A 9338-nucleotide genomic window follows, 5' to 3' on the forward strand; every position below is an offset into this window, starting at 1 on the left:
TTCCCTACTCAAAGGGAGACAGAACCATGCCAGGTGGTACAACAGGAAAGATACGGCAGCCCTGTTTTGATGAACTAAAACCACTGTCCCACAGTAATACTTTTGCAGGAATGTGATTGTATGTTACTAGTGCTTGACACCAAAGGACATGTACTGCCACCAAAATTGCTAGTAGTAGACAGAGACCCAAATCTACATAAGTCAAGGTAAATATGAGAGTAAGTAAAGGAAGACAAGTTACTTTTATTTTTCCAAAACGACACTTTCCAAGTCTTATTATATAAAAGCTCTCACATTGCCCTTCCATCTGAAATCTAGTAAGTTCAGTGTGCTTTAGGATTCCCCTTATTTCTTTTCTTTTCTTTTCAAATCAAGGGAGAGACAAATCACCACGCAGGACAGACCTGCGGCACTGTCTGCAGGGGCAATAGGTATGGTGACCCTCTGTAAGGGCTTTCTCCATTTTTGCAGTGGAAAAGCTCCAAAGACCTCTGCCAGCAAAGCTTTAAGAAAGCAGCTGAATCTTTGCCTTTGCAAAAGAAGAATGACAAAACTACCTAAAGACAGGGTAACAGCTATGCCTTTACTTTGCACATAAGCCGACCATGCAGGGACAGCTACCAGCACTCCCCTGTAAAAACCCTCTAGAATAAGCATTCTTTTCAGCCCAAGAATAGGGCACAATTGCCAAGGCTACTTACCTTCTGCAAGTTAGGCAGAAATACCCAGCTCTTTCCAGGACCCCAGAAATCCCTGGCCATAGAGACTTTCTCTGCCTTCTCTTCTGCAAAAGCTCCCACTACATAACCCTCTCACCTTTCCAGGCAGGCAGCCTGTTCAATCTGCCAGCTGGGAAGGAGCGCATAGCTGATTCCCAGCACCTCTGCCATTTTACAGCCTTGGCCAGCTGTTCTTGCAGGGCTTTAAAAACCAGGAAACTGCTATCCTGCTCACCACATAAAAAGAGGATATGCCCTCACTGTAGGGGAATTACCAGCTTTTGCTGAGCTTGGCCAAGCAGTGTGCTGGCAGAGCACACAACCCAAACCCCTGTAAAACATTTGCTTTACACCAAAGGAAGCTGAGAATAGAGAAGTAGAAACTGTCAGATATTACCTGAATCAGGCATACAGCATTACCTTTATGCAATGTGACTTTGTCTCAAACTGAAATAGGGCACAGCTGAATTTGTAAATAGCCTAGCATTCACCCCTCTGTCCTTGTGTAAATTAAAACAGGAACCTTTTGAATGACAATTCTGGTGTCCTCTGCAATCTTTTCTGGAGGCTCCATGTGGAGCCACCTTGTCGGGTGACTGAGATCTTCCAACTCCCATGCCATGAAACATGTTGGAGATGAAGGCAACTTGTAGCCTGTGGTGAGATATGGTGACATTGAAATATGGAAGCACCTACAGAAAAGATTTTTGTAGATACTTCTATGAGGATTCTGCATGATTTGGTGGCAATTTAAAAATTAAACTAGATGGTAAAGCTTTATTTTCTTTGTTATCTTATAGAAAGCTTTCCTTTGAAGTGGAATATTATATTAGTCATTCTGGGTTCAGCTATAACAGAATCTAATCTGGGCATCTGCAGTCCTGACTATTAGCTGCTTTTATGATCTTGTGGGTATTTTTTTGAGTTGAGCATTAATTAGAAAGTGTTACAGTGTAAATATGTATGCATCTCTTGGAAAACGGATGCAGTCACCAGTCCCATTTGTGTTACTGCCCATGTGCCAGCCGTGCTCAAGGTCCCACTCATACTTACACAGCAGAAGTTATGTGTCTCTAGCAGCTTCTCAGAGTGGTTTTGTTGAGAAAATATAGCCCCAGCTTCCCTGATAAATGTAATTTATTTTATTTTTATTTGATTTTCCCATGTCACTCATGTCCTTGATTTGCCACCTGCTCTATCTCAGTCAGCATATAATTTATAAAACTCTGTAAGAAAGATGGAGACAATCTTCCTGTTACTGCTCTGTACAATATGAAGACAAAGTGATCCTGGGTATAGGAACGAAGCCATAGTATGGTTTCAAACAAGATCTAGAAAAAAAATCCGACTGATTTGGTAACATTGAGATTTCTAGGTAGTTTAAAATGTGCCCATTTGTATTTTCAGTGCAAATAGTCACCGCCAAGAACAAACGGTTCCTTGAAGTTAGCGAAACGGGGGATCAGAAGGCTGCTGCTCCTGTTTAAGTCATTTGGAATTTTGCCACTGGTACAACAGGGCTGAGATTTCATGCTGGGATCTAAATGTGAATGACCAACCCTATGCCAGAGGGGAAGCCACACATCCTTTTTTGTTTTGATAGGCTCAATTGCAAAAATAGGTAAAAGCAAGACCATGCAAAAGTCCCTCTGCCTCAAAGGTGAGATTTCCTGAGGAAAAAAATGGTCCTGACTCTCCATTTGCTACGCTGCTCTCCATTAGCAGTGATGTGTCATGACTGATTTTGGTGCAGATGCAAAAGAGGGCAAAGAAATGGATCTAATACATTTTTCAAAAAACCAGGACTTCCAGGCTTCCACTCAGATACTGTGAGATGCCAAGTTTCTGCTGACCGTGCTTAGCAAACATGTTCTCTTTGCATTTGTCTGTGCCAAACCAGGAACACTTTAAGTAATTCTAAACTTTATCTTGATAGTTATTTTTCTTTTTCTCATTCATACTCTGACTTATGTATGATTTATAATGTTTCTACTGGGAAAGCTTCATATGCAAATAAGCTTTCCTTTGTGAGAGTTTGTACATTACCATTTGGAGGCGTCTTTTTACTTTTACTATAGTAATATTTCCTCCATCGATTTTCAACTTCACCATTACTGGAAATTGTCTAGGTAATAATTTTAAAGATGTTAAAGAGCTGCTGGTATTTCATGCAAAAGCCTGACAAACATTCCATTAAAAATTGTGCTGGTGACAATTCATCAAAAGGCACACTTTTCTAATCCCCTTCTTTTATTACAGAGTTTGTCACCTGAAGTTACACACTTAATTTCTAAATACGTGATTGGCCCCAGCTCCTCTTGTTTGTAACTTCCCCAGAGGAAGATGCTGAGTCAGACAGAGATAAAGAAAAAGAAACTTCTAACACAACTAGTCATTCATCGTCTTCAACCCAAGATAAAGAGGGCTGGGTTGCAACAGTCTTTGAAGCTTTCTTTTTATCAGGATCCTATAAAAACCTCATTTTGAGACTTCCCACAAATAGAAAAGAAGTAGCCATTTTATTGGTACCAATGTAAGATCATCAGCCCCAGCTCATGTAAGGCAATGAGCAAAAATGAGATGGCAAAAATGAGAAGCATAATTTTCACTCAATTGAAGACCTTTCTTTCAGACTTTTTCTACTCATAGTTACCCTTATTATTATTTGTTTTCAGTCATTATTCACACACTGGGCATAAAGTATTCAACTTTTTATCTCTATATATTTTTACCTACCTATTACTTTCATAGGTATAACAGATTAGCTACATTTTCATTCAGTTCTTTCACTAGCATGTTGAGTTTAAATGGAAAGTATTCAGATTACATGGATTAATTAGATGTTTTGTTAAAAAAAACAGGAAAATGAGTTGCAGAGTATAATATAAAACACAGCAGGCTTTGACTTTCTGCCTGGAAGCTGTTTAAAAAAATAATAATAATTAAGAAGGAAATGAAGAGTACACTGTATTCTATGCATAAATCAGAGATATTAAAGGCAAATATTTGCTTTTAGATTATGATGAACTCAGATTTACACTAAAAAAATGGACTTGAGATGTTAATTCAGCTAAATATGAGCTCTAATCAGTCATTCCTCCTGCATCATCTTCCATGGCTATGCATAATAATAGTAGAGGTGCTCATACTGTAACACAACCTTTCACTGTAAGCTACACCCTGAGGATATTTTCTCCCCTTATCCTTGAATCCCCTTTGCACAGCCCTAAGCCCCATCACACATTTAGAAGGAACAGTTCAAAAACTAGATGGAGTATAATAAATTAATCTGGACTTAGTGGGTGGATAAAAGGTCCAGCAGGGGTTTGTCACAGACCCTGGGGACAAGAAGAGAGAGGAAAAATGGAATGCTGCACAATGACATTAGTAAGGCAAACAGAGATAATACTCTGTGTGCACGCCTGTGTGCATGTGTCTGTGTGTGTCTGCAGAGTGCTGGGGGAAGGGTGGCATCAGTATTCTCAGCCTTGAATCATCTTAATGTAATAACGATTGAATACTGCCAGCCTGCTTCCAGAGAGCCAAGGAAGGAGTGTTTCTACATCTGTCCTTAAATTATCACACAAAACCCAATCACAGACATGAGAACTCTACAGCAAAAAGCAAACGGTGTTAGCAAGCCTCCATTCTGAACACTCTTAGGAGTTTGAAACCTTTGTTCTCTGACCAGACCTACCCAGAGAGGGAAGGTGTGCACAGCCTGCATCAACTTATTATGGTACAACTTTATAATAGGAGATGCAAGAATGAATTCTTGTGCTTTTGCATAGCAGATAAACACAAGTGTTAGATACCAGAAACCAGGTTTGTTCTGATATATACTCTTACATATAGTACTAGTGCCATGTCAGTGTTGAGAGCTAAGGTGGCAGCTGCACTGTGTTTGGCCACCATTACCACCTTTCCAAGGAAAGATAAAATAACAATAAAAGTGCCTCTGTCCTACTCATAAGCTGTGAAATGGGCTCTCCCTTTCACACAGACTTGGACTTCCTACCTGCTATGAACCATCTGCAGGTAGAACATCAAGTGTATAATTTCATAAAGGAAACATTTCAGAATGCAGAGACGGACACAGCAAAACAGTGCAAGGAAAGAAAGAGGGGGTTGAAATGGATTGAGAATTGCATTGTCAGAAGCCTACAAACCAACAGGTTTGGAAAAGTAATTTCTGATAATCCATTTGAAATTTCTACCTAAAATATGAGAGATATGAATGGAATGTTCCTGTCTTGAATATATATTCATCACAACTCAGCATGCAATATGCATTTTGAAATTGAAATGAAACAAAACTAATGTAATTGTAAAACATGCCTAAATAGCAGCTGTTCTTCCTTCCCTTTTTCCACACCTACTGTAAGCAAGGGCTTGTCATAGCTCATGCAATTTGGGTCATTACTCATTATATCAAACAATATAGATGCCAGTGCTTCCCATTTTACTTTTCCAGCAGAATTCTGAATGACATCTTTAGACATACACAAGGAGAGGGTGCAATATATTGCACCTTCTGCTGTACAGGGGCTTGAGAAAACAAGTTAAAGTGCCTTCTACCACTGCTTGCATTGACCAGATCCCCCTCTCAGCTCTCCTAGAGCTGTTGAGGAAAAGCAGGGATTTGAAGAAGGTTCTCCTGGACATCACTCATATTTTCCGCATGTCCATTATTTTCTGGCACAACTCCACCAACACAGCAGACCTATGCTTTTCAAAGAGAAGTTTCCAAGTTTGAGCCTAGCTTAGTTTAAAACCATCTTTTTTTTACACATTCTCTCAAAAACTGCATCTGCAATGGAGTCTTTGGAGTGAAAGAATTATGTGTGGTTATTGGCTTAAATCTGTGCTGGATTCCCAATGGTCTATTTTTATCTCATGATCTCAGAACAATTTGGGATGTTGCACAACAACCAACAGTTCTGATGCAAAGAAATGGTAGCAATGCAGTTTTTCAAGTTAAAAATCTGGATAGGATGCTGGACTGGCAACATCTGACTGCCTGAAGATTGTGAAAGAAACAGCTAAAGTAGAGTAAAGGATGTTGCCCAGAAAAACACCCAGAAGAGCTAAAAGTTAAAATAGCCCAAGGTTATCAGGTCTTTTGCAACATCTTACATGTAATAAAAAATATGAAGATATGTAATTAACTGAACAGTGAAGAACACTTCCAGAACTTGCAGAGAGTTCATTTTGAAGTCATAGAAACTTTCCTCATCTGCTGGGGCTGCATCTGACTGTTGCCAGAATGTACTTGATGCTGAGTATCTCTATTCCTGCATAACTCTTATTCACAAAACACAAAAAGAACACAAAAAATGTTCTTCCTTTTATTTGTTTGTAGGTATGTTTTAGATAAAGCTATTCTGATAGTTTAAGACTATTTGTTCAGATTGCACAAGCTATTCAGTGCCAGAGTTATTTAAATCATGAGAAGAGGTATTACAATAGATAGAAATGATGTATGGATAGTACATAAATGTTGATAATGGAAGGGCTGATTTAATAAATGGAAACTTTAAGCAGAAAGCCTGAATGAGAAGGCACTGGGTCTCCAGCTCCACTGATGGGGAATGCGAGGTCACGAAGAACTGAAGGGAAATGCTGCATGTTGTCCTGCCAGGATTTATCCCATGCCCTGAAAACTGGAGACACTGTTGGATAAGCTACTGGAGCTGCCACCTTGCAGGTGATACTTGAAGCTGACAATCTAATCATCTGCAGCACTTTTGGTAAAGAATAAGGAATTAGCTGTAGTGAACTGGCCTCATTTCAGCCTGCATAATTACATACTGCACACCTATGATTCCTTTGCCACTTCTTCGGGGAAAAAAAAGAACATATTCTTCTCTTGCTGTAAGCCTTTTGCCTAGGAAATCTCAGATATAGCTGCAGTCATCTTGTGCTTAAGTCTGATATCAAACTGTTAAATTTGCAATGCACTTTGAGATCATTTATTCTAAATCTTAAGATTATTACTGCAGACATCTCAAAGGACTACATATTCCACCCTGCATGTTCCAATAACGAGGCATGAAAGAGTAAACTGAGAGTTCAGTTTCTGATTCCTCCCCCTTTTTTGCCCTGCCCATTTATATGCTTTGAAAACCGAAGTCATAACACTGTCGGAACATTTTTTTTAGTGGTTTAATAAACATGACATGCTTGCACTTGCTTTGCATTTTAATAGCAATGCAGTGGCAATAAGACACCTCCACAAATATAATGCATGCAATTACATAGGGTTTTAAGTGCTAACTTTTTATCAGGCATATATATACACACATGCTTTAAAGTCTCTTTTGTTCAAAACCTAAAAATCCTGTCTCAGTTTTCACTGGCTGACTGCCTTTCAGGTGGCATTTGAAGGGCACACACCACTTGGACCTGTTAAGAGCCAGATCTTTCTATCACTGTAGTTAGCTTCAGTGGAAATTTTTCAATGACATCAGAGGAGTACCCATCAAAGTGGTCACGTTGTTGATCTGACAGTTTTTAATCTTTCTTTTTCTTCCTTGAGAACAGTTCTAACATGAGGGATCTGTTCCCTAATCTGCATATATATACACCACTTCACAGACAGTCCTGCTTGATTGTATTTGTATTTTTCCTCTTCTGCCTTCTCTTAACTACTTTGGTGCTCTCCTACCTTTCAGTATACACAGAGAAATGTAACTTGACTGTGTGCTGCTGCCCTGGTGTGCTGTGTTCAGTGTGGTGTACCTGGTGCTTGTGACCAGCAGATGGGTGTGACAGAGCACTCAGGAGTGACCACTGAGAGCATCAGTGCTAAGAGCAACAATGGCCAAGTGTTGTTAACACAAGAAGTTTGGTTCAGGATTTTAAAGTCCCAAAGTATTGTAATGGTCTGTCTAGGGTTTTGGTTTGACCCATTTTAAATACCTTGTGTCTGCTACGGGAGTAGACCTTCATTAACCTGCCCTGAAGTTCTTAAAAATTAAATTAAATCTCACTAGAAAAGATTCAAGTAGTAAAGGGGTTGTTTTAGTTCTAAGGGATATAATTTGTACTTTGTTATGTTTCTGATTTTGGGCCATCACCCCTCTCTCTCTCGCCAGGCTCAGGGTGACATTTCACTCATTTTTATTCAGAGGTAAATTGGATAGCCAGGAATGAAATTAATTCCAGAGTCTGGCTCAAAGTGCATTATAATAAACAAAAGGACTCATATTTACTTTAGTACAATACCTACAACATTTAGTAGAGCACTACAGTTAACATAAGCCATAATATGCACATAGTTTTAAAGAAAAAGCTTTAATATTCCATACCATACTGACAGTATTTAATCTATGTTTATGCCAAGCAGCACAACTTTCTTTTATGTTTCAGATGTTAATATTCATAAATTTACAGTATAATACTGTATTTTGCTTCTGCATTAGGTTCAGCTAGACTATTATCGTGACAAACATTTTTAAAGATTTTTTACTTACTAACTCAAGAGACTACACTCAGAATTTTTCTGCTACATACCTTTTTTTTCTGCTACATACCTTCACTGGTGTAGGGATTATAGGCTTGAGCAACTTGCATTGTATAATAAGCTGCCAAATGAGATGAGGTAAAACAGTAACTCCACAAAAGGATCTAATTCAGTGTACTTACTGTGTGCTAGCATTAGTCAGTGATTAGGTTATTAAATCCTCTCTAATTATTATTTGAAGCTTTTCATAAATAGCTTTTTGCAAAATGGATCTTATCTAAAAAATTTAATTTATTGGATGTTTACAGGCTTAAAAAAAGTGATTTTATGATACAAACCAGAATTACTTCCTTTTTAAATAAACCAAATTGGTGCTGTAATTGAGATGAGCATGCTATTTTTTTCACACAATAATCTGATATGGGACTTTCTTCTCTCAAGAGACTTGCTTGATCTGGTCTTTATAGACATTCAGTCTCTGTAAATATGCTTTTGGTTTCTTTATCAGTAATAGTATTAGACCTGAATGCTTTAGTATACAGTATAATGGGATATTAAAGGGCTTTCTGTATATGTTTTAGACAAGCTAGTCTAATAGAAAGAAATGAATACATGAAGGATATTCTTTACAAGTAGACAGTACCATTTATAAGGATTTTCTTCTACCATTTAGTTATTATATTTTTAGAGAAAATCACGTTGCTTTCTTTTCCTTTTTTTTTCTCTCTATCATTGTTTGCCTTTTCCTCCTGCTTGTACTTTGCTACTGAACCATCTGACTATCTGTGTTGCCATGGGAAGGACTGCAATGCCATAAATTCAGAGAAGTTCCTGTGTTCATTTTTTTCCCCATTTTATTCTTAAACAATCATTAGCACAGATTAGCTGCTTTCATAAGGGTGTTCTGGCACTAGAGGAGGACTGTAAAATATTCATTTCTGGAGAAGATACAGCAAAAACATTCTACTTGTTTCACAGAAAGGAACCAACCTACACAGGCAAAAGTCAATGCTTCCCAACTTGTAGATACCTGACTGTTTGAGAACTGAGTCAAATGGCAGTTATCCATCTAGTCTTACAGTATCTAATGTGAATTCCAGAATGCTAAAAAATGGAGTTTAAAACATGTTGAATCAAAAAAAAAAAAAAAAAAA

General features: G+C 38.2%; 1 long non-coding RNA gene across 2 annotated transcripts in view; it reads right to left on the reverse strand.

The window, feature by feature from the left end:
- Positions 1–9338, reverse strand: part of LOC108447469 — a 113190-nt gene that overhangs the window by 27087 nt on the left and 76765 nt on the right. Inside the window, exon 3 of one of the 2 annotated variants that reach the window (XR_001863050.1) lies at positions 5933–6463. The exons of the other annotated variant lie outside the window; for it this stretch is intronic. This is a non-coding gene — a long non-coding RNA (uncharacterized LOC108447469). Of the gene's footprint in view, positions 1–5932; positions 6464–9338 lie in introns of those variants that run through there. 2 annotated transcript variants of the gene reach the window in all.

Source organism: Corvus brachyrhynchos, unplaced genomic scaffold, assembly GCF_000691975.1.
Source record: "Corvus brachyrhynchos isolate BGI_N302 unplaced genomic scaffold, ASM69197v1 scaffold346, whole genome shotgun sequence".
NCBI classification, from domain to species: Eukaryota; Metazoa; Chordata; class Aves; order Passeriformes; family Corvidae; genus Corvus; species Corvus brachyrhynchos.